The 26,659-nt window shown below is 29.4% G+C and overlaps 1 protein-coding gene across 8 annotated transcripts in view; it reads left to right on the top strand.

Moving 5' to 3' along the window:
* The first annotated feature begins 4,082 nt into the window (after positions 1-4,082).
* Positions 4,083-26,659, top strand: part of LOC142318074 (FERM, ARHGEF and pleckstrin domain-containing protein 2-like) — a 77,655-nt gene continuing 55,078 nt past the window's right edge. For 3 of the 8 annotated variants that reach the window (XR_012754813.1, XR_012754816.1, XM_075354598.1), the window contains exon 1: positions 23,589-23,751. The gene's annotated coding sequence lies outside the window, so the exon portion shown is untranslated. Of the gene's footprint in view, positions 4,324-23,588; positions 23,752-26,659 lie in introns of those variants that run through there. The other 5 variants (XM_075354600.1, XM_075354596.1, XM_075354597.1 and 2 more) reach the window with 5 other exon arrangements.

Here is a 26,659-nt window from a genome sequence, read left to right on the forward strand (position 1 = left end):
AATTTATGCCTAACAACCACGGTAAACGTTCTTGTTTCCTCTCATCTGGAAATAAAACTTTCATTCATTTGTTTATACGTTCAACCAACTTTACTCGTATCTTATAAGGAGATTTAACTATAAAAATACCTTATAAATCGGTTAAATTGAAAAAGATGTAATTTGTATCTTAAATTGTTCGTTTCCATCAAATAATATCTGCGTTTTTATCAATTTTTTTCTTAAATTGTACGTATTAATTTTTCTCTAATATAATATATAAATATATATATCAAAAATTATCTGTAAGAGTATAAAGGGGTCGATCAACATATCAGCGTAGAAAGAGGAAATAAAATGCGTAACCTTTTTACACGACAAGGTTTTTTTTTTGAAAATGAAACGCAGGATATTAAACAGATGATTTCAAAATTAGAAAACATCGAGCGAAAAATGAATCTTCGTAAAAAAAATTAATTAAAAGCGATTGAATATATCCATAAAAGAGAAAAGAATTGAACGATACTTTAATAAAATTGTAAAAAAAATTAAAATCGTGAAATAAAATAATAAAATTAGAATAGCAATAGTTAAGGAAATATACGGCTAAAGTGTGTCCGAAAAAGAATCATCCGATTTAAATCGTATGTATTTTGAAAAATATTGAATATTGGGACGACGGTGCGCGGTATTTTTATTTTTTGTTTGAACCACTTACCATCAGCTATTCCGGTATCTCACCGCCTCTAGAGTTCGTAGGCCAAAGCCTTTACCTGCAGTCCTCAGACTCAGACTTTTCGTGTTGTGGCACTTACCACGCTACATGTTCCCCCTTCCGTTATAACTTATCCGAATCGACCTCTAGTAGAGGGAAAAGTCGGTTTTCAAGCGTATCGAGACACGTTGTTCGATAAACACGTTGTTTGTTGGTAAAATTATTTCAGACGGTGACAGGACAACAGACCTGTATTAAATCTACAAATATTTTGCACTGATAATGCATTATACAATTAATATCGATCAAAAATATATCGATAAAAAAATAACTCTTATAATACCGGATAAATCAAAGAAAATAGAGGTAAAACTTTAATTAGAGCGACAAATAAAATAAAATCGGATGCGGTGAGTCTATATTAGTTATTAGAAATATTAAATATCTGCATCGATGATCGGTAGATTAAATAAAATTCAAAAAAATAAACAGCTAAAAGGCATTGAGCGCATATTACACAGCGATGAAAAAAACGAATTAAAAAATCATTGAAAACGGAATATTATTTTTTTCTGTAAAAGAGAATATTTTAATTAAATTAAAGGGGAAAAAGATTTAACTAGATCTTATTAAGAACAACAGCAGAAAAATAATTAACTCCTTTCTTGTACTCCAAAGAACAAGTAAACTGTTCTATAGCCCGATTCGATAAAATACAGGTAATTTTGTTTTTTTTTTCTTTAGAATAAGTGACTACCGAATAGTGTGATGTTAAATAAAAATACAAGGATAAATTAGAATTGATCGTACAACGGTAAAGATGTTTGCTACTTACGAGCCCAAAATAAAGAGCACACGGGATACATTTGTTTCTTGAAAGCCTTTCATTTTGATGAAAAAGGAATGAAATAAATTTTAATCGATACATTTAGGTGATTTTTCTTACTCGTCAGATTATTTTTTTTACAGAAAATTCTGCGAAGAGGGTTAAAATTAACGATAACATTTTGAGGCAGATTATTGATAGGCGGTTAAGAAAAGCAAAAGAACTAAGGGGGTTTCCTACGTTCTATAATTTGGAGTAGGGACTACATTTCTATGGATGTTATAACAGAGAAATAAAGAATATCTGATGTCAGTAATGTGTGACCGTAATCGGTTTTAAGTAATTCCTTTATTATCGTAATAGCTATGACGACTTAACAATAAGTCATAAATCTGCGGTAGAGGGAAGGCCGAGAAGGTTAATCTTAACACAAATTTTGAGTTAGGAGTTTACCTCCTTTATAACTAATTACCTAAAAGGAGGAGAAAATACACCTCGTATTGTTTGCTTTCATAAGACTATATTTACATTAAATATATTTCCTAGATAGGCTTGACGTTAAGATTAATTATAATTTTTACGTTCGAAGAACCAGACTTGGACACTAACATCACAACGCAGTGATGTTTACTAACCCACCGAATCGGTCTAGTGGTGAACGCGTCTTCCTAAATCAGCCGATTTGGAAGTCGAGAGTTCCAGCGCTCAAGTCCTAGTAAAATCAGTTACTTTTATACGGATTTGAATACTAGATCGTGGATACCGGTGTTCTTTGGCGGTTGAATTTCAATTAACCACGCATCTCAGGAACGGTCGAATTGAGACTGTACAAATACCTCATTTACAGATACATATCTCTCTGAAGTAATGCCTGGACGGTAATTCCCGGAGGCTAAACAGGAAAAAGAAAGAAAAAGATGGGTTACCCGAAAATGTTCGGTATTTATAACGAATCCTACGATTAGCCGGAGGATGTTGAAATTTTAGATTAGGGCTGTTGTAACATTAATTGTGGACCACACTTTTCGATTGCGATCGAAATTAAAATATTATTTTAATTTATGAAATGTTTGGATCTTAAAGGGAAGGCTCATCGATTCCAATCACACTTCATAACGTTTTTTTTATTTTAATTTTTTATTTATTTTTTTAACTTTCATTTTTTTATTTTAAATATATTGCTTTAATATTTACCCATTATTTAAAAAAAAAAAATTACAATAACAAATACAATAAATTACAATTCAATAATATATATATATGAAAAAAAATCAGAAGTTATTAGTGAAATAAAATTTTATGGAATTTTAAAAACGTGTATATCTAATAGATTTGGTGAAGTGTCTGATTATTTAATATTAATTGAAAATTATAATTTATAATCGTATTATTTTTGGATTTTCTACTTTAATTTCTGTTTAATTTTATCTACATTAAAGTTAATTACAGACTGACTGAAAAATAGACCCTCATAAGAACAACAACATATACACTGAGACATGCATGCCCGATCTTTAATAAGGTGCAAAAAATTTGTATCTTTTAGTTTATTACTCTTCTGATATTGTCGCACAATATTCTTGCCAAGTCGGAGCTGATCGTCATTTCGTTTATTTGTTTTTTGTTGGCGATCGTTTAATCGCTCTTTGATTTCATATAATTCGTTATATTATACTTAAAAATTTACGGGCGATGTACTGTATATAGATATTATGAAATAAAATTAATAGAAAAATGAAGAACGGCAAAGTTAAGATCGTCCAAGGTGAAACGATAATCGACAGAAAAATATAATTATCGGCCATAATGATGTACCGCAACGAAAACTAACAGAAAATTTTGAAGAAATGAAGCTTCAGTACATCGGTAACAAACACGCGGATGAAAAATCGCTCGATCAGGAGAGAGAGTTAATAGATACTAGGTCGATAAGGGGAAAAGCACAGATCAGGAATATTCTAACATCAGGGTATGGAGTAGGGAAAATTAATAATCTCAGTTAGTTTTTAAAATTTCAAAATACGATTTTGAGTTCTAAAAATTCAAAAAATAAACGATATATGGGATGTATCTTATTTAGAAAAAGGAGGGCTAAGAGAGTAGGATAATCGACTGTATGAATAATATGTAACTGATATTTTATGCGACTGGAATAGTATCGACAAAAATTAGAATAAGGAAAAACAAGTTTTTTTTGTCTTCAGTCATTTGACGAGTTTGATGCAGCTCTCCAAGATTCCCTATCTAGTCTAGTGCTAACAAAAAGTAATGGAAATATTTATGCTCATTTGAAATAATATCGATCGAGAAATAAATTGTGAAGATTTTATTATTTAATCTAGCGATACAAATAAGAATTGTAAATATGTTTCTTTAGATGTTAATGAAAATTTAATTAAACGGATATAACAGAGATGCAGTATTTTTTGTCAAGTGAGCCGCAAAAGGAAAAAATAAAAATTAAGTATGTGGTCAAGGTCGCAGACAGCAACGTCGCCAGCAGTTTTGTCGATTTCGCAATAACGGCTAGAATTTGTCGACAAATGTGAACTTACCAACGAATTACACACGCAAGACTATTATTAATAGTAATAATTGGTGGGGAAGACGATGTTACCAATCTATCGAACATTTCTGTTCGTGAGGCGAGTACATAAACATCGGTTGTGGAGTGTAAATCTTTTGTTATCGATAAATCATCGCGCTAAGCTCTTTACAAGATTTACGTTATATAAATATTTTATTTAATTCTTACTTACGGTTCGCGGCTGTTTCTGGATTGCCGGAATATAATAAAAAAAAGGTAAAATTAGATTTTATTATTTTTGTATTTCCGAATGTAATGTGTATTCGATGCAGACTGTAATATTTTCTGTTTAGTCTTCTGTTCTTGTAGCGTAAATGTTATTTACCGTATTGTTTTCCTTTATTATAGTTGACGCGTAAACTCTTCTTGCGATTCTGGTATATAATTATAAATTTAACAAACTTTAAATAGCGTTTATGCGATTTATTATGTTTTTCTTTTATCTTACGTAACCGCTACCCGATCAGACCATCAGGAAACGATAACGAAAAGACTTTAAGGAATAGGAACGTATCTCATCGACCCCAATAATAGTAAAATTTTATATAGAAATAACCCACTACTTTACGGAAGAAAGAGTTGCAGGAATCCAGATTTTTAGACGTTAGCGAATTAAATTTTTATAAGGCTCGTATTTATGTATTGTATTGTAATCAGCAGCTCCCGGGTATTTTTGGGTGAAGGAGGAGTTAGTATTTAGCATACGCAAGCGTATTCCTGGAATAGTAGTAATTCTAACAGATATTACGTTAAAGTCTAGGTTTTTTATTTTTATATAATTCTTGCACTAACTACATAGCAGTGACTGAGATGCGCAGAGCAGCATGGCGCATCACGTGTCCCCTCTGCACCAATAGCAACAGAGTAGGGAAGCGCAGCTGGCCTGGCAGCACACACACACACTTAACGAGAAAGATGGCGTCATCGAAGTAGCTATACGTCATTTATTATAAACATTTAAATGGCTATTAAAAATTAATATTAAAATTAAAAACCGTAAAATTCTACAATAAATCACAGAATCGTCCTAAAATTGATCAAATCACTTGAAAATGTTCACAGAAATATACTCTATGTCCTAATACTAATCGAGTAAATATTTAATTAATAAATATTTAATAAAAACAGAAAACTGAGGGACGCGAAAACACGTGGTTTTAATACGGCCCTCTTACCTAAAATATATCCTTCTTTACACGTGAAAAAGATATTGTTTTAAACGGTTAATTACTTAAGAGTTAAAAACTACATGAAGTTAATAAACGAACCCGTAATTTAAATGTAAATCGGAAAAACAAATAAAATAAATTCCCGTGATGTACACATTATTAAATATATAATCAACTTTTTAATGTAACCCTTAACTGGGCCCGCAAAGGGTAATCTTATCCACAGAGCGTGGGGTCGCTTTCTTTCATTAATTAAAATTTTATTGGGGGCTATAACTCTGGAACCGATGAAAACAAGTACCGCTTACGATATATCGTAGAAAACCTCTCGATCAGAGCTTATTACTTCAGTTAAGAAAAAGTTCAAAATCTAATTTTTTTAAATTTTGGCTTTTTTTGGACGCTTTTGGTTCATCCGATTGTAATCAAAAGGGGAGGTGGACAACTAGATGTTTTACAACAGTTTTAAATCCAAAATTCCAACATTCTACGGCTAATCGTTTTTGAGCTACGCGAGGTAATTACGTACGCACTTACATATGTACAGACGTCACGCAAAAACAAGTGAAAATGGATATTTCCGTTGAAATCTGAAAACCGAAATTATTCGCGATTACAATACTTCCTTTTACGTAAAAATAAATGTTGTAAATTATAAGTAAAAAATAACTAAAACACTTTAAGACATATATATTATCGATCCTAATAACGGTAAAATTATATAAATAAATAACCCACAGTATGCGATAAAAGTCGCGGGCATCCAAAATTATATAATGAACTAAGTTTTGATTAGTCTCGACGCACAGAATTTTATATAAGTTTAAAAACATTAGATTTAGATAAAATTAATTTGTCACCTGTTAAAAAGAAAAAAAAAATTATTACTAGTGAAATATCTATTAGAATTTTGTTATCGCTTGTAATTTTAGTAATCGTTAATTGTGTAATGTAATGTAGAATATTTAAATAAAGATCACTCGCTACCAGAAGAACGTGTATTATTATTTTTTAAAAAATGTATTTTCAACGGAAAATGTTAACAAGATTAAAAGATCCGAGCCAGGTTGAAACATAAAGTTCGATTGTTTTATAAATATTTCCGTTTGATATGCAGATTTCTTTAATTTCTAAGGCGCTATAAACATTTTATAAAAACTCGGAATTCGCAAGCAAAGAAATCTACTTTTTTGCACCGCTCAAATTTATTCGTTATTACGGGCAATTTTTCTTGAAATAGGTAAAAACAAATTACGCCCTCCAAAAATTTACTAAGCATTTTTCAAAAAATAACATTTCAACGGATATAAAATTTATTTTATTACGCAAAAATAACAAAAAAACTTAAAATATGAATCCGATTTACCTATCTTAAAATAATAATCGCAATCTTGACGGGTAATTTACAAATAATATCTAATTTTTCATCTAAACTATTACTTACAACCAGCTCGAACAATATTTATCGTTAAAATTACGGCTTGTAAACATTACAATTACTTTCTATTTTAACTTTAACTTCATTGTAATTACGGCAGCTATCCTATTAATTTGGTCCGTAATTCAAACCTAATTTTTTTTTCCGAATTTAGAAATAATTGCAAATAAAATTACTCTTTACTCGCAGACGATAATAAACCGATGAAAACGTTAGTAATATGACAGGATGGTGGATAAATTGAGAAAATGAAGACGGAAATGATTATAATTTTATAAGGAATACGTTACCGTTCGTAATTTCAAAGAAAAATCTGTTGTTTAATTGAAATCCATCCAAATCGTTTTCGGTAAACGGACCGGGTGTTGCGTGCTGAACGGATTTTGATGTCGGTTTTGCTTGCATTGTTTTATAAAGGTGTGATATTTGTTTGATACGTTTACGACCGTCGCCTATCAGTTTTACGTACCTGTAGTTTACAGAAATAAAAACTCCATTAACTCAAAGATGGACTACTTCTTTTAATTTACGGTTATTATCAAAACGATATCCACCTTTCCTTTTCCTGATTGGAATGAGTTAATCGATCTACGGATGTATTTTGGATTTATTCTACCGAATGTTTTTTAAATCCCGTTAAAAAACGTAATAAATCTTTTAAAATGTTTAAACTTTCTACATCCGTTTATTGAATATAACGGAATAATTAAGGAAACGTTAATTATGTTTTAAGCACGATCTGAAGCAGAGTTCCAAAAATTTTGAGAAACTACGTTAACCGAATAAATTATCGTAAAATACGGTAAAAAATAAGAAATTATGTATTACTCGTATTTTAAAAGTTATTATGCATATAATTTCTTAAAAATGTTGTTGCCTTTCTAGTATTATTATGGGGATTAAAAATTCCACAGTAGGAATAAATGTACATTTTTAACGTGGATAACCTATATATATATATATGTCTGATACGAGATAGTAATAGCATATATAAGTAATTTAAGTGTTTATTGTGGCGATTTTTGAAACCGGGATAAAGTTGTACATATTTATTATGCAGCATTTGTATGCTTTTTATATTTACCAGATGTAAAAAAATATTGTGTTCTTCTGAAATAGTTTTCTCATTTTCGAGGTTTATTTATTAAACCGCTCGCTAATTTACGTAATTTATATTGGATTTTACTATAAGTTTCATTAATTTTTTATACTGTATTCACTTCTCTGTACAGCGTTTAAAAACAGCTGTCAAAAATGGGAAAATAGAATACGGGTAGAGTTGAAATTTAATAAAAATAAAATGTTGATACCAGTATTTTTAATAATATTCATTTTTTTTTCTCTTTCCGTAGGGGGAGGAAAAAGCTCTGCCAGCCGCCGTCAGGCCAGCACTAATGGCAGTGCGGGGTTCTCCCCCGCTAAAAAAACCTGCCCCCCTATCGTGCAGGGTCCGGATCTAAGCCATATGATATGTACAGTCCCTGCATGATCACACAGGCACTCTACTATCCGAATCCGTATGACCGGAAGGAGTACCCAGGGGGCGATCGAGGAGCGACGACTCCCGAAAACATCTATGTCCAGACAGGAGCCGGGTAAATTCGTAACCTGTGTTACCGTGCTTTCGCTCCGCCCAGTTCCTGACGTCGCTTAATAATATTCATTGTATGTACTGTTTAGATACGGCGTAAACAGTTTAACAAATATGTAACGTTAGAATTATAAGTAAATATGAAAAATTAGTAATTTCAGCGATTAACATTTCTCGACCGATAACGCAAAAGTATATTTCGTCGAAATAAAGTTCAAATATAATTTAGGCAACAGGTCCTTTCGCCAACCGCGCGAGAAACCGAAAAAAGGATATTTTTATCCCTTTATAAGGGATTGAATAATACCGGAAAATATGTTCGCTAGGAAACATTTCTGCCGTTTGAATAAAATTTTGAGATACGGGATCCTTAAGGTCCACATCACCTTGCCTCCTTTGTCACCTATCGTGACAAATTAATCGCCGTCACGTACAAAAAATCATCGTGCCGATTTCATCCAAATCGGTCCATCCGATCGAGAGATACCCGGTTTCTGGAATTCTTCATCGCTGAAATCGTGTCGTTTGGTTAGAAACAAGACACGAACGGTAGCGGTTCGTAGCTAGCATTAACGAGGTTGATTTTCTTAGCCTTTTCAAGGCTGCGGTTAAAGTTTTCTGTAAAATAAAAGAACCGAAAATAAGAATGAATCGATAGCAGAAAGCAGGATAATAATCTAATTCTACATTTTATTATATTCAAGAATACGGCACACCGTTTCTAAGTACATTACGCTTAAAGGCGTATTCGGTTTAATCGAATAAATAATAAAATGTCAACAGGTAATATTTTTTAGTAATATTAGGCGATAAAATGTCCGCTTAAAAACACTATACTCCAACGGCGGTTTATTTCAATTTCTATGTACGCAGAAACAAATACGTGATTAGTTTTTACTAATTATCTTCTCTTTTGCCCTTCTGATTTGGCGATCAAAGAGCCCTTGCTTTCCGCCGTCTTCTGATCGCTACTGAAAAGACAAATAAACACTTTAGAATTCCTTCCGCGGATGATCGAATTAGAGAAGCGAACGAAAAAGGAAGTTTCCGTAAACACGTGGCGTAAAAAAAACTATCTTCCGCCGACACGCCAGGGTGGGCTCTGCGGGAACGACAGTGCTTTCTCTTCCTGTCAGTTTCCTATGTGCGCATGCGCACAACAGCTAAACACCACGCCGCTGGAACTGTGAAGCGCACAATTCCGTACAAAGATTTTCGTATCTTTTTCATAAACTGGGGGATGGCTACTGACATTAAGCTTAAGGATTATTATATATTGTACAAGTATAAAGAAAGAATTTAAGAAAAAAGGACTCGTTATATCTAAATTTTATCGATAATATTAAGCGAAAACAGGTGGTGCTGGAGTCCACAGTGCCTATACGCGAGCCGCCGCTGGTCATAAAACACAAAGATTTTCAAAAATCCAGACACGCAAAATATGAGCCGTATTATTAAGTTTTTATATTTAAAAAAAAGTCAAGGAAATTATATTCATTATTTATGAATATTTTCTTAAAAAATAAATCGCAATAGACGTAAGATTTAAATCGTAATGCGTTTCTGAAATACGATAATCAGAAGGACAAGGATTTTTTTGTCTTGAAATATCAATTCCCGGGCGTTTAACTTTAATATGACGAGATAGATAACTAGTCGTCGCACCAGCATAAGGTATTGATATACGGCAAAGATTACACAAGGCTTTTCCAGGGCTTGCTTCAGAAATGCAAGTCCAGATGCGACTTCTTTTTCTGCAGCTAACATTTATAACTTTAAAAACAAATTATTCTTTTATAAAAATACTTATATTATATCTACTTATGTACGATTTAAAAAAATAGAATACCGATAAATCATTTAGGAAAAATCGGCTTCTGAATATATAAACTGAAAAAAATATATATATATTTTAGTTTTAGTACGTCGATGACAAAACCGTTTAAACTACCTTTTGTTTCCATTTTAAACTATAAAGCCTTTTTTTCTTAATATTAGTACTTCATTAAAAATAATACTTCATTTTCGGATCAAGTTACGAGAATACATCCGATAAATAGATATATAAACACATAAAAACAAGTTGTAATCTTAAACGTATTTCCATCTGTCCTTAAATAAGAAAAATAAATTTGTTGAAATTTTTTCTCTCAGGATGTAAGCTTTTTAATACACAAACAAAGAAAAAATCTTTATCTTTTACTAAATATATTGTAATGTAAATCGAAACTAATAATTTTTATTTTCCAAAGCTGTACGTAGAACAATCCAAAAAATCAGTTTAAATATCTCTTTTAACCGTTATCTTTTATTTATTTAACTTATAGCTTTTTTAAAGCAGAATAAATAGCAAGCTCGTTAAAAGAGCTTAATTTCACAAGGGTTATTATTAAATTGATACGACGTAAAGTAGCAGCAAACGAAAAATCTGTCACAATAGAATGAAGTTAAGTCAGACTATTCTCATGAGATATTTATTAAGGGGCTGATTGAGGCCGCTGAAGGAAAAATATTTAACGATTATAATAGACTACGTATAATATAATCTCTTCTTTTTCTTTTTTACAATCTTTTATAATCTTTGCTGATGATATAATTAACGGTAACTCCGGTAAAGATTCGTCGATACTAATTATAATACCGTTACGTGTAACAAATTTCAAACTTAATTGACCCACCGGGTTGGTCTAGTGGTGAACGCGTCTTCCCAAATCAGCTGATTTGGAAATCGAGAGTTCCAGCGTTCAGTTATTTTTACACGGATTTGAATACTAGATCGTGGATACCGGTGTTCTTTGGTGGTGGTTGGGTTTCAATTAACCACACATCTCAGGTATAGTCGAACTGAGAATGTACAAGACTAACACTTCATTTACACTCATACATATCATCCTCATTCATCCTCTGAAGTATTATCTAAACGGTAGTTACCGGAGGCTAAACAGGAAAAAGAAAGGATTCAAACTTAATTAAACGGTCAGTAAGCGAAGTGATATTCGGGGCGATAGAATGATAAAGATACATACTCGTGGAAAAATTTGCTAAATTTGTATATCTTAAGTGCAACAACATATGTTTTAATAAACCGGGAATCTTCGGCTGAAATTAAGATTTGAACCGAATTTCCTAAGGATGAAAACACTTATGCGGTCATTATCTTGAACCGTTACCGTCGAATGCGAACGGTTCGTCTTCTTGGTTTACAGTGCTGTTATGTCACAGAGATACGGACGGTCAAAACGCTTAAATATTGAACAATTTTAAATGTAGGTCGGCAAACGATTATGATATGATATTTGCAAAATTTTACATCTCATATTACACGACAAAATCTTTGATAAATATGGTCTTGATGAATAATTTTTCTGACTTAAAAATTCGAGAAAATTTTCGTCTTGTTTAGAGGTTTTATTCTAGAGGCGGTATCGATGACAGCCATTGTATGATTTTTAATTATCATAAGAAAAAAGTAATTTAAAAGAAATAATGTGTATAAATGCACTCCATTTAGAAATACGTTTAAAACGATATGTTTAATGATGGATAAACGTAATAAAATATTTTTTTATAGTAAGAAATGTTTTAATAAATAAAAAAATGGTTCAATCGACAATTATAAATATGATAAATAATAAAAATGTATCGGTCAAACACTGACAGAGGACTACTTTGCAAAGAGTAATTTTAGAGATAATTATTTTTTCGTTTAATTTTTTTTTTAGTAGCTGGACGCATGAAGTAAAAGATTGTGTGACGGTGTGAGGGGGTAGGAAAAAACCCAGATGGCTTCCTTCGCTCTGATTGGCTACCGTACGGACAGTACCGTAGGACAGTACACGTGATGGTTCGATTCAAATACAACCGTACACTTGTAACGGTCAATATTGCTATACGAGTTACAATGTTAATAAACCTATTTCTTATATACACATCCGGTATATTTAAATTAATTTAAGATTAGTCGATTATTTTATATCGATTACATTTTATAAAAATAATAATTAATCTCCTTTAATTTTAATAAATATATTAAAATATTACGATAGTTTATCGATTTTGTAAGGTAAAATTTTAATATTAAATAATAACAGATCAAATTTTTCCGATTTTATTTACAATACGACCTCGTACTATCCTACACGTATATTTTAAGGAATATGAGGTAAATGAAATTAACGATTTAGAACTATGTCGACTGATCGGCCGGTTTTTAATACGACAGAATGTTTAATTTATAAAACGAAATAAAACATTAAAGAATAAAACAAAGTAATCGGTAAAACTTGTAATTAACTCGATTAAATTTAAGGTTCTAATAAATAAAACTGTCGGCCAGATACATACAACAACGTTGCGTTAGACTCTAAAAACAACCTACATACCTACATTTATGTAATCCTTTTATGTTTATAAGTACAGAAAACATAATGTTATTTAATACATCAACTAAACAGTTTGCCGACCGACCTCGTAGGTAGGATCTAAGGATCTAATGTGTGGACGCGCGCAAATTGTGAGGGTCGACAGTTCATTTAATTCCTTACCAAAAATGCACTGCAGCAATAATATAGTTGTCGGACCTCCAGTATAATCATGCCTCATCATAGTTCTGTTAAATATTATAAGGAATAAATATAGCCGAATCAAACTTAATTTTAATCTGACGTATTTTTTATGTACCGTGTACCGATTGTTTGAAATTATTTCGTAAAATAAAAAAATTACATTACTTACTGTGACAGGAGAGCGATCCCATCTATATATTTTTAAACGTTAATAATTCAAATGGAAGTGAATATATCTTTAAAGAAATGTTATTCTATTTATTAGAAAGAATATAACTGATTTAAGATAGAAAAGAAACATTAAAGTAAAGAATTAGTATAATAATTTTATGTGTCTTTCATTAAATATTATTGAAATATTTTACATTTCCAAGCACACAACGTAGAAGGGATAAAATATTAAAAGCTAATAATTTTTCTTAATTTACTGTTATTTATTATATTTAATGGAAGAAATAGAACTACGTTGACAAACAAAACTCGATTGTTTGTCGACGTAGTTTTACGAGGTGTCATTTTATTCAAAATAAAATTCTTAATAAATTTTGTAATTGGTAAAAATTTTATCAAATAAACAATCACAAAGATATTGAAGAATAAAAAATTAAGATGACTCCATTTTGAAATCTTTGAAGTTGATGTTTTCAATTTTTTTTATTTTGTAGAATAAAAAATTAAATTTTCCAAATTTAATTAATAACCCGTTTCTGAGAAATAATTTTTTTGTTGAAAATCACAAAATTGCGTCCAGAAGGAAAACAAAGCAAAGCAGGACTTATGTTGATATGAACGTTTTTACTCATTTTGGTGTCCTGAATCGGTTTCTGGAGTTCGGCGAATACGTCCCGCAACACTCTGTACGTATGTTCTAATTATAAATATATTAAAATTATACATCAAACTGTATGTTTGATGTTTACAATCGCTGATAAAAAATGAACTCTAATCTGTGCTCATCACTGAAATATGAATTTTTGTATTCCACTGAATATTTTACATCAATTTATTCCGACGTAAATAAATTTTTGAAATAAAATACATTTAACTAATCGGTCAATCGATCTTAAAATTAAAAATAAAAGGATCGGATAAAATAATTAATAATGAATCTTAATTCTAATATATATTTAAATTAAACGTAATGTTTATAAAATATAATTTGAAGATAAAAATTATTTTTAAAAACGATATAACAAATAAATCGCTATCAGAATCATTTACACAGAAGTGTATTTAAATGTAATCCATAAATAGATTTTTTTATGACACATTAGGAAAACATAATCACATAGTTTGTAGTAAAATATCGAGAATATATTTTAAATTAACGGCAAAAAATTTAAATACTTTACTGTTGAAAAATATACGTTAACAGCAAAAAAAAATATAATTAACCTCAATCTATACATATATTGACGGAGTGCTTTTCGTTTGTTCCCGATAACCGCAAAAACTACTGAATCAGTCAATACGAAATTTTACCTGTAACTTTCTTATGACACCTGGAAATTTAACCGCAGTTTAAATCTCATCAATCTCACTGCTATGTAAATCATTAAATAAATACCTTATAGATAAAAATCTATAACTTCCTTTACCAAGATTTAATGTCGTCTATGTTAATATCGACTTCAAACAGTAATTATTTGATTTACTAAATTTAATTCGTCGTCTATAAAATATCAGTTTGTATTAGCGCCATAATATACGTAAAAATAAATTAATTTGATAATAAAATTATAGGAAATACCGACAGTTTACAAATTTACGGCTGTACAGAGTAACATTCTGTATATTTTTAGTTCCCGAACTAAGAATTTACATCATCAGGGTAAGCCATTCTCGTAATTGGCATAGATTCGACATTCGATTCGGTAGTAATATTTTCATATGCCAAATTATGCATATAACGCGGACGAGGGATCCTAGTGATAAAATAAAATTTGACGATGAATTAAGGAAACAATATTACTTACAAAATGTCCTGATGCAGCAGAGACGTCAGTGAAAATAGTAACGTCGAAGAATAAAAAATAAATTTTAGTCGAGAAATGCGAGTAAAAAATACGGGATGTGTCATTTTTTTACTGATAAGAGAAGTACTTTCCTTCTGTTGTAGATTTAACAATAAGTAAAATAAGATTGCTGCAACTACTTACAAAACCCGACCGACTAAATCTATACCACATGTAAAGCGACTGAAATAATATTAGATTTCAGATATATATTTGAGTCAAGCCAATATTTTCCTTTTATATATATCTCAGTTCAGTTAAAAATTACGCTAATTTTAAAGTTATTTTAGCTGTAGATCAGCGGAAACGGAATTCAGTAACTTTTCTAGGTATCTAATTTATGAGTTTACTTAATTTTCCTTTACGGAAAGGATCCAAAACTTTCTTCAAAACTTAACGAAGAATTTACTATTCTGTTTAAAAATGAATAAGATGAAACGGGAAATTCGTTACAAAGAAAAACCTAGATTGTCACTGCCAAATTCAGTTCTCTTATCAAAATGATATTTTATTTAAATTTTATAATAAAATAATATACTGTTAACTCATAAGAAAAAACAGTTATACAAATGAAATTCTATTAAAAAAAAAACAAACAAAAAACAGTACACGCGCGCTAGTAGATATAAAATGTTTAAAGCGTGAAAAATCAGTAATAAAACATAGGTTAAATGTATCATTAAATATTTTATTAGTTATCTGTTTGAGAATAGCTTTGTAATTACGTAAATCTTCAAAGAATCAGTCTTCTATCTCGCCTTAGAAGATCCCCCTTATCAGGAATCGATCCCAGGACTTTTAGTAAAAATGTTAAAAACTAAACCGTTCATCTAACGTGTACTTTTTAACGACAGTCAATGAAAGAAAACAGTAACGTATACACTTTTATAACATCAACAGGATATCAATAAATGCTACACAAAGCTTAGACAATATTAAAACGGTGTCCTCAGTCGAGATTTTGGTTACAAATATAATAGTGAATAATTATTAATAACGTTTGTTTTACATAGACCAAAATATTGTAATTTAAACTCATTTCAACTACATCTTATGTTACCTTAAGTCAGGGTTGAAACTATTCAAATTTTGTAAATTTTGACTACAGACTCATTAAACCTTGAATATTATTTATATTATTATCTTTTATTTAAGAAAATAAACAAGTAGCATATGTTCAGAGCCGGGCGCTAGTTTCTACTTATCGTTAAAAAAATTGAATACAACTAATATAGACGACAATATTTAGAGATATATTTTTCACTTCGATATTTCATTAGTTTATTAAAATCATACATAGTCTGATAATTTGGTACTAATAAAATTCAGTCTAACTATAGTACTGCAACTATCAATTTTATTATACAAATAACCTTTTCGCTGTCTTCTAATTAAGACAAATTGGAAAATTAGTGCGAAAAGTACGGTCATTTTAACTTCATAGCAGAGTTAATTTCTCGAATTTTCGTTATTGTATATCGCTAAAATTTTATTAATACGCTGTTTTAACTAAATTTTATTTAAGGATTCTATTTCATTTCTTTTTAATGAAATAGGTTTTTCCACAAAAGTAAATCAAATTTTAACTGCAATTTTTTTTTTCTTTAAATAAACTAACAAGAGTAGAATTTTCTGAATTACAAACAATTAAATTAATAAACAATACGGCTTTGTTTTTTTTTTAGTTGCCGACCTAAATTTTAAGATTAGAAATATATAATTAAATAGTTCCCAGACATAAATATGAATAAATAAAAAAATTGTTAACCGATTAAAATTATGACTAAATAACGAAATTTCATAGTATTATTTTAAAATATGATGTTTACTTAAGGTTAAAACACAAATTCAAATATGAAAAACATAACGGCTGGCGATGAAAATTTACTTGATTTTTCACACGACGTATTAACGTCTCCTCTTTCTCGTCGAACTTTCGAAGGGATGACATCGTCATTGTAGATATTACGTAAAAATTACTAGGAATTAAGATAAAATTCTTCGCTTTTAAAAACAATACACAATTTTTAAAAGTATTTTCAATCAGTTGTTCAGTTTTAGTGTAAGACAGACGAGTCTAGTGATTTCTAGTGAAAATTTATCTTATACCGAATATCACCAGGAATTATATTGTAGACTATATTATCTATATACTATATTGTTTATTATTATCTTAGTACTGTCTAAAGAAGTAATATTTTTATTAGGTGTCGTTTTTAAATAAGCGACATAACCATCTATTGAGCGTTGCTACGGACCATCTACAAGCTGTTATTCCTAGCAACAGCGAATCATCGCATGTAAACAATAACCTACTATCTCGTGTAAACCCTAACCTACAAGGTAATGGAATACGCGGCTTCTAAAGTGTTCCGATAGGGACCCCTCAATAACCGCGGCGTAATTTAATTAGAAACGATATTATCGATAACACGAGTGACTCTTCAGGAACAGAGAGTAAAAGTGATATTACGGATTTTAGTGCAAACCCTTCCCGACAAGCAATACTAATATTGCACATACAAAACGAAAATTTTAGTCGGCAGAAGGATGAAATTCCAGCTAATAACCACAAATCGTAATTTTTTTGCAAAAGATTTCCAAAAAGGAAAAGTTGTAATGATATTTTATAGAGAATATAAATTATTTTGGCAGTAAAACTACGTTCAGTAACGAAAACAAAAACATTGAATTTTAAAAAAGCCCTCTCCCCAAAAAAAGACTTTCATTAAACCAAGATGAGTCCGCATAATTAAACTGAAAAATATGTAACCTAAAAATAAGCCCAAAAGTCAAAAAAACGTATCGAAAAAGAATCTCGACGAACTCAAACAAGTTTTTTGCTTTATATTTGTTTTTACAAGGGAATCTTTTTATAAAGTATACCAAAGAATTGTACAAAATGACAATTTATGAATGTTTATTCGTCTTTTACTTTTCCGACTATAGCGATATATCCTGCTGTAGGAGTTTAAAATATAAAGGTAAAGTACGTAAACCGCTTACTGATTTATATCCTAGACAGATAACCTTAAAAAAAGTTCCCGAAAAACTGGAAAAGAAGCCTATACGAAGTTTCATACAAGTTTAAAATATTACTTTTACTTTCCGGGCTAAGGCTTTTATCAGTTTTAGTGCAACATCTGTTTTTTGTGTAAGACAGACGAGTCTAGTGAAAATTTATCTTATACCGAATATCACTAGGAATTATATTGTAGACTATATTATCTATATATTATATTGTTTATTATTATCTTAGTACTGTCTCAAGAAGGAATATTTTTATTCGGTGTCGTTTTTAAATAAGCGACATAACCGTCTATTGAGCGTTGCTACGGACCGTCTACAAGCTGTTATTCCTAGCAACAGCGAATCATCGCATGTAAACAATAACCTACTATCTCGTGTAAACCCTAATCTACAAGGTAATAGAATACGCGGCTTCTAAAGTGTTCTGATAGGGACCCCTCAATAACCGCGGTGTAATTTAATTAGAAACGATATTATCGATAACACGAGTGACTTTTCAGGAGCAGAGAGTGAAAGCGATATTACGGATTTTAGTGCAAACCCTTCCTGACAAGCAATACTAATATTGCGCATGCAAAACGAAAATGTTAGTCGGCAGAAGGATGAAATTCCAGCGGCAAAAAAAAAACGCCAACGTACAAATTATACTGAACCTAATATTCGCGTACAATCGACTAATATCGCGTATCTACTTTTGCTGTTCACATCAAATAAATTTAGTCTTCTTGAAAACACTGCTGACAACATAGGTAGACGTGCAGAATTATTAAAACCTGAACCTATTTTTGTAACAGGCGTTAATGCGATGACCGAACTGAAAAATTGTCTTTCACAATTATTTCCTAATTGTAATGTTATTAAATATAAACTGACAACAATGAAATCTGGCCACACGGTAAAAGTTCTGCCGGTTGATATTGAAATATGTAATATTATAACGTGAAAACATTATGTAATTTTACATATAAACTTGAAACATGAAATAGTATATAGAGTGGTCATGCGAGGCGTGCATCACTCGGAAGATAAATCGGTAATCATTGATGAATTGACGAAGTTAGGCCACGAGGTTAAAGACGTTAAAGAACCCGACCGCCAAAGAACACCGGTATCCGCGATCTAGTATTCAAATCTGTATAAAAATAAATACCTTTAGTAGGACTTAAACGCTGGTACTCCCGACTTCTAAATCAGCTGATTTGGGAAGACGCGTTCACCACTAGACTAACCCGGTCGATTACCTGGTCAGATTACAAAATGCAAATCTGTTTTTAAAATGTAATCTGATGGTAAAAAAGCATACATACTTTAACTCGATTGAATTTTTATTTTATTTTTTTACTCTAATCTGTTGTTGTATTATAATTTACATTATTACTTCTTTTTTTGTAATTTATTGTAACTCAAATTTTTCATTAGCACGATACGGGTACAATAGTTAAAATCAGTGTTTGTTAATTAATTCTTATAGGATGTTAGTATATTTTTTCCTAATCTATAATTGAATATTTTTTATTAAAATAGGAATGCAAGATGCATTTTTATTGCTAAATCTAATCTTTATTTAAAATAAAGTTAATTAACTTTTTTATTTTACATTATTTTCTACCGTAATAAAACACTTAGTTTTGAAAATAGTGCATTACAAACGGGTTCGTTCTTACTGAACTGTGAATTTAAGAGAAAAAATAAATAAAAATTGCAGTTAAACGTTAAATTTACTCCATATATAAACATAAACGATTTTTAAAATCGTTATATTCATTTTAACTGTGTAAAATCTATTTTGACAAAAATATTTAAAAAATTTAATCGTAAAAAAAAAATATATATAAATATTCAAAGTCGATAAATTAAAAACTTTAGTTAAAAAAATTTAGCGACGTAATTCAGATTCTTTTGTTACTTTATTTTAAATATATAAACTGATTTCAACGATTATAAACGCTTTTTCAAATAAAACAAAAACAAATATTAATTTTAAAATAAATGATTTATCGTTAACGATGACCAGTTCTTTTTATTCTCTCTCTTGCCGACACGAACAGTGGTCAGTACAACAAGCCTTTCTGTTACATAGTTTTTTACATATTTGTCCTTGAATCGGTTACATACAATAGCGTTTGTGTCTTTGTTTTAACTACTGTCAGTTTTAACTGATTTTTTTTTTTAGCACAAGCGGCAGTGTAATTATAAAAAGAATTTTAGACTACATATATCTTACAGTTCTATACTTGTTCATCAATAATTTTATGTACATACAAAACTCTTGACCGAACAAATACAAAAAAAATTTCAATAAAAAATCCTTTTTTCAGCTTAACTAGGGAATATAGAATAAGAAATGAATTAGTTTCCTGTCTTCACAAAAGACGAATATATATTTTAAATATCGATATACCGATTCAAAATGTTCATTACGATCGCTAAATGGATTGTCTAATTAATAAACATCATTACTTTTATAGAAAATATTATATTTTTAATAATCTTTATAAAACAAATATTTTAGAAAAATTTCATTTGTACTGTAAGTCGTTACACCTATTAAAAAATCCCGAAAACTGCTTTTTTCGATATGTATCTGAAGGAGTATTTGGAAGCCTCAATCTCGTTTAACATTGTCGGAAATGGGGAAAATTTGCAAGGAATGTTCAAATAGTATACATTTCATTTACAAAATTGTGTGTGTAACATAACATATTATGTTTAAAGAAAATTATAATACTATTTAGTAAGCTAATATCCACTACATGTAAAGAAAATTTCTTAGTCCTTATAAGTTGGCCGAGTGATATGACCTTATAGCATCTCAGAGCCCAACGGTTATTTGTAAGTACCAGGCTTAAATTACAGCTAATTTGTTAAAATTCTTAATATAAGTCATATCCCTGCTTAAATTAGGTCCATCTAAAGAGATATTCATCAGTAAAATTAAAAAAAAAAGTTATTTCATATCACGGTCAGCTAATGGTTAATATACAATTTATATTGCTTAACAAACCAATTTGTTATTTTGTAAAAAAAATAAATAAATAAAAATAGTATTTTTATATAGTATATTATAAAATGAAACACAGTTAAATGTTTTGTACTATGTTAAAATAGCTCATTACTATGTAAGAACGAAGTATAACTTAAAATCTGAACAAACAGAATAAATTTCATACATTACTTTTTGATAGTATCAATAAAAAAAAATTTCATACTGAACAAAGGCAATTTATCTTTCTAAAATAGATAGCTAATTTATTAATCACCAAATGTAGACACAGGCAAAAGGTTTTGTTATTAACGTAAATCTAAACAAAAAAACAGAACTTCAGTAGAATATTGAAACCCGAAATAATTAAGTAGAGTACATTTAAATAGAAATAATACGTAAATAAAACGTTTAGTCTACAAAAGATTCAATAACCCCTCATCTAGTGTATCGGTACTTACTTGAGATCAAATTATTTTAGTTACATATTTTTATAAAGTAATTTGTACTTAATTTTAATTAAAATAACAAGAATAAAAATATATGTGGCTAACCTAAAAATAATGATTTTGGCAAATTATGAAACGTTAGTTCATTAAATTCCCATAATTTCTGCCGAAAGTTGTTAACCAGTAATCACATTATTTGTGTACTATTTTTCTTATTACAAATATTATTATTTGAAAGAACTTACCTAGTTTACACGTAGAATTATTTTCTAAACGGTTTTCTAGATTCACGTAAAATACATCTAATATACTGAATACGATAAATACAAATAATCAAATAAACAAAATTTGATACGATTTTTAAAACAATGCTTAAAGAAAAAAACATTACTTACTGTATGACAACGTTATTCGTTAATAACACTTTTAATAGATTAATAAATTATCAGAAAGAAAATGTAAGCTAATATTATTGTTATGTAAGATTTGTTTATTTTTTCTACATCGTTGAATATAATGGATACAGCTAATAATATTATAAACAAATAAATTTTTCATCAACGTAACACACATTTTGACATACGCAGTTGTTTGATGAATTTCGACACAAACCAGATTCTCTCTGTACTCTCCCCCCTCTCTCAGTCACCAATACGTACAAACTTATACAGTTGTAATATTTTTACTACTGTTTTTAAAAAGAAGCCATCTTTTTTTTTATACTGTTAGGTTTTTTTTACTATTAAGTTCTTATTAATCTGCATTAATTAATTTTAATTTTCGAATTAATAGTTTTTTAAAAATATATTTTTATTATCTAGTAAAATTTGATACAGCAAAGGTTTTGTTATAACAGATTTTGACTGAGAAAAAAATTATATTTATATAGAAAAGTATATTTCAGTATTTGTATATAATTAAAATTGAAAATTATGCGCGCGTGTGTGAGTATACAAATAAATAATTTAATATATTATTTATTAAGAGATAATAATATTTACTGAAACTGAAAATTACTTAAAAATTATTTAAGACACCCGTTTGCGTCGGTTAATATACGGAGAATCTTAATATTAATCTTTGGAGCTTGTATAACAAATAGATCTAACATTAGTTATTGACACAGGTACGATGTTGTCATTTAACCTGACTTTTACTCCCCCCTTGGCCCTTGGCCCGCTAAGTTTGGCATCAGGTAACGTTGTGTTTTCTACTTATAACACATTTGCATAGAATAAACCTTCCAAGCTATGAATACTGTCGGTAAGGGAGATGAAAAAAAAAATTTTTAATTTTTACGGTAAATTTTTTTTATTTATTTTTTTTAATTTTATTAATGAATCAGTATATTATAATTTTACTATTATTTATATAAAAAAAAAAAAAAAAAAAAAAAAAAAAAATTCTAAAATATTTGAAATCGATGTTATATTCTCCATTATATTCTCAAGCGGTGACAAATCTGAGAGAAAAAAATTATTAAAATGCTGAAAAAAATCGCGTTTAACGAAGACTCAGATTTGAACTTATTAAAAAAAATTTACATTAGAAAAATTGAACTTTGTAGCGACCAAAACGAGTCGCTACATTAGTAGTAGCTACTAATGTAGTATTATCTCTAACTACTAAATTTATTATCTCTATTGTTATTGCCCTTACATCTCTAATGTTATAATACATCTCTATTGTATTATAGTTGTGCTGGGTTGTACTGTGAAATACGGTGGTCGACTTATGAGGTAAATTTGGAAATAATAGTTTTATATCATAATCCCCTTATGTACTATTCATTAATATTTTTTATCATCTGTATTAAAGCAAATGATCCGGTTGTGTTTTTCTAATTAGTTACTAAAGAGGATACGGGTCTAAGTGCAATTATAAAGTACGCGTGAGTAAATTATATTAGGTAAAAAAAAATAATTGAAAACCTTCCTACCGTTTGGATTCCTTGGTTATGTTCCTTTGTTAACGTGTATATATACACTAAAACGTATATATACGTTTTAAAATTTGGTTTCAATTATTTGTTGTAATTATAAGTTATCAAATGTTTAAAAAAAATAATATTAAATTAATATAACTGTACGTGTCGGTCGGTCGCTTGTTATGCGAGATGAAACAGTGCTGTGTATTTTTAGTGCACAGTTTAGACGGTGTGCTATTTTCATAATTTTGCTATGACGGTGGAAGAATTTTTTTTTTATCGTGAAGTTACAGTTGTTGCATGGGTGGGGGTGACAGAGAAATTACGTATGTGACGGTATGGAATCCAGCGGTCATCTCGGGTTGATTGCCAGTTCAGTTTGGATCCTCATGTCTGTGTTCACTCATGTTTAACTACTGTTATTATTATATTTATACATTGCTTATTTTAAACAAATGACCCTCGTTGTTGATCGAGGTAAGGATTTCTTATATATATTATTTTAATGCAGTTTAAAATAAATGTCATTATTTTTGTTTGCTTGTTGTATCCAAACTTATCACGTAATGAATTTTAAAATACAATTTGCACTCTCTTATGAAACAACTTTTATCAAATTCTTTGGTTTCAACATATGTCTTCTACTCATTAACAATAAACAGAAATTAAATTTACAAATACCTTTTTATGATGAAATATTATTTTTGAGTTCTAGTATATTTACAATATAACAAATATGTAAGGTTTTTATTTAATTTACAATTTTGTTTCATTCACCATCATTTTCAACCGGTTATGAAGAACGGTAGAAACATAAAAGAAAATAATTTTTCATCAATATTGATCTGCTTATTTATTTAGATAATAAAGAAAAAAACATTCTTTGGAAATTCAATACTGGTAAAAGAACAGTTATAATGAATTAAGTTTATAAGGTTTATGAAATACAATGAATTTTTTCCCCTTAAACTCCCATTATTCGTCCTAAGAAATATTTCTATAGTCATTTTTGTTATTTTAATTATTTTTAAACGCATTAAAATACAATGGACTGCAAATATTGTTCTTTTTAATTAGTCTTACATTCCTGAAACGTGTTAGATGTTTCTGTTGTATCTCACAAAAATTAGTTTGTGAATATTTTGCGAGGTTTAAGATTTTTTATTTTACATTTTTACAAGATTTTTAAAAATCTGTTAGATTTTGAAGCATCATTGTTTTTTGCCTTGAACACTCAGATGAAGATAGAATTAACAGGTATTTAAAGATTACTGTGGGTATCATAAAGGAATATAACTATACAATAATAACTATTATTAAAGTAAACATTACTTCGAACAAATAATTTAATAGAATTTTCCAAACTGTTTTAATTACAAAACTCCACCTGTGTTTTTTTATTTATCTATACAGGTGTTGTAATTAAATATAATATTTTTCTAAAATATCAACTTATTTAATAATTTTTATATTATCCTCAATGCTAATAATTTGTTATCCTCATGGAGTGTTAATCTGTTTATCATTTTTGAAAAAAAAATTATGAACGATGTGTAACATTAGAAAATTTGATAACATTTTAATAATTATTAAATTATTCTGAAAACTGCCTTTTATCTGAAAAGAACCAGATTTCTAGTGATTATATTCACTGTTTCAATCATTATTCGTAATTTTTAAATTTCACATAAATTAATTTCATTATTTGTTGTCTATCGCTTTGTAAAATGGTACTATTACATTTACAAGGTACAGTATTCCCTTCAAAGTGGAATCGCTGTATTCAATATAAAACATTGTTCTCACAAAAGAGGTGTGTTAATTCATGATCTATCTGTACAACTGAAGTACAAGTAGTAGTAATCAAAGTTGCTCTCTCTGAAAGGAATAATTATAAAGCCGGTCCTTGTGGTGAACAAAATGAAAGCATCATCGGTAGGGCTGAATATCAATTGCATTCCAATGGCTTTGGCGTCCTGATAAGCAGTGTTATATTTGGCTTACTAAAAAAGACAGTAAGAAACTAGTTCACTCCTCATTTTCCTTAGTAAGCCTGCAAAGGGCAACTGTTATTCTGAAAATGACTGTATCATTTTAGGGTGTTTTGTTTTACATCACCTACAATCACGTGGTTATGGCACCTAAGACACACACACACACACACACACACACACACACACACACACACACACACACACCTCACGCTTACTCACTCACTCACAAGCTATAGTTGATTTATTTTTAACCAAAACATTCTAGTATGTTTTCTACAGTGTTATTTTTATTTTGATATTTATATGCAAATATTTGTATTATAGTTTGCTCATAATTTTTCTTTTGTTTATAATTCATCTTAAAAATTATTATTAGAATTGTCTAAATGTAAACTTTTCTAAATTAATTAGTTTAATTTTTAAGTCCAATTTTATTAACATTTGTGTAAATTAATCCTCCATGTATTCTTTCTACCCGTTGCGTCTTCTCTCTCCTTAATTATTTCCATTATTAAGGTTATATATTAATATTTTTATAGTAATTCCTTCTGTAGTAATTTCTATCGTTTCTGTGATTTATTCAGATTTTGTCTGTACATAGTTCTCTTTTTATTTATCTATGTCCCATCTCTTTGGTCATAGTTTCTACTTGAATTTCTTTAATATTAATCTATTTATAATCATAATTAAATTATAATTAGGATCCATGTCTGTCACTAGATACAATTATCACTCCATTTCCTGATTCTGAGATCTATCTAAATGTTCTTTACATCCTTTTCTCACTTATATATTATTATCATTTTTCATAATTTTTTAAAATGGTATTTTGCAGTTTTGCAGTTACCGGTTTATGTTTTATACAGAACTGAAAAAACCTTTATAGTTTCCTTTGCAGTTTCTCGGTCGATCAACTTTCCTTACCTTCTTTGATTAATATAGTAGTTGAGTTTTTTATTATTATTATGTCAGTATTATTATTAACCTGTTATTATTAAAACAGTATAATAAGGTGGCACAGTCTCAACGCTTGCCTTTCAGTAAAAAAAAGAAGTAAACAGATAAAGGTCCAGTGAGGTTTGTAAATTTTAATATATCTCAGATAGTGTCTTCTGGCCACAATTCTGTCATCGGTTTTTAATCTCACTTCTTGGTCTCACAATCCAGAGATATAAATCCAAATGATTAAAAATTGACACGGCTGAATTGATGCTACCAAACTCATGAGAGACCAAATAAGGTGTATTGAAATATTCAAGTACACCAAAATAAGGAAACCAATTTTCTGTATGTTATGGGGTAATTAAACGATTCGACTCATCAAATCTCTGGGTAGGAAAGAGTACTACAAAATACTGTCCGCATTCAATGGATTGGAAATTATTTCCAAT

The sequence above is a fragment of the Lycorma delicatula genome, chromosome 1 (assembly GCF_047948215.1).
Source record: "Lycorma delicatula isolate Av1 chromosome 1, ASM4794821v1, whole genome shotgun sequence".
Lineage (NCBI taxonomy): Eukaryota > Metazoa > Arthropoda > Insecta > Hemiptera > Fulgoridae > Lycorma > Lycorma delicatula.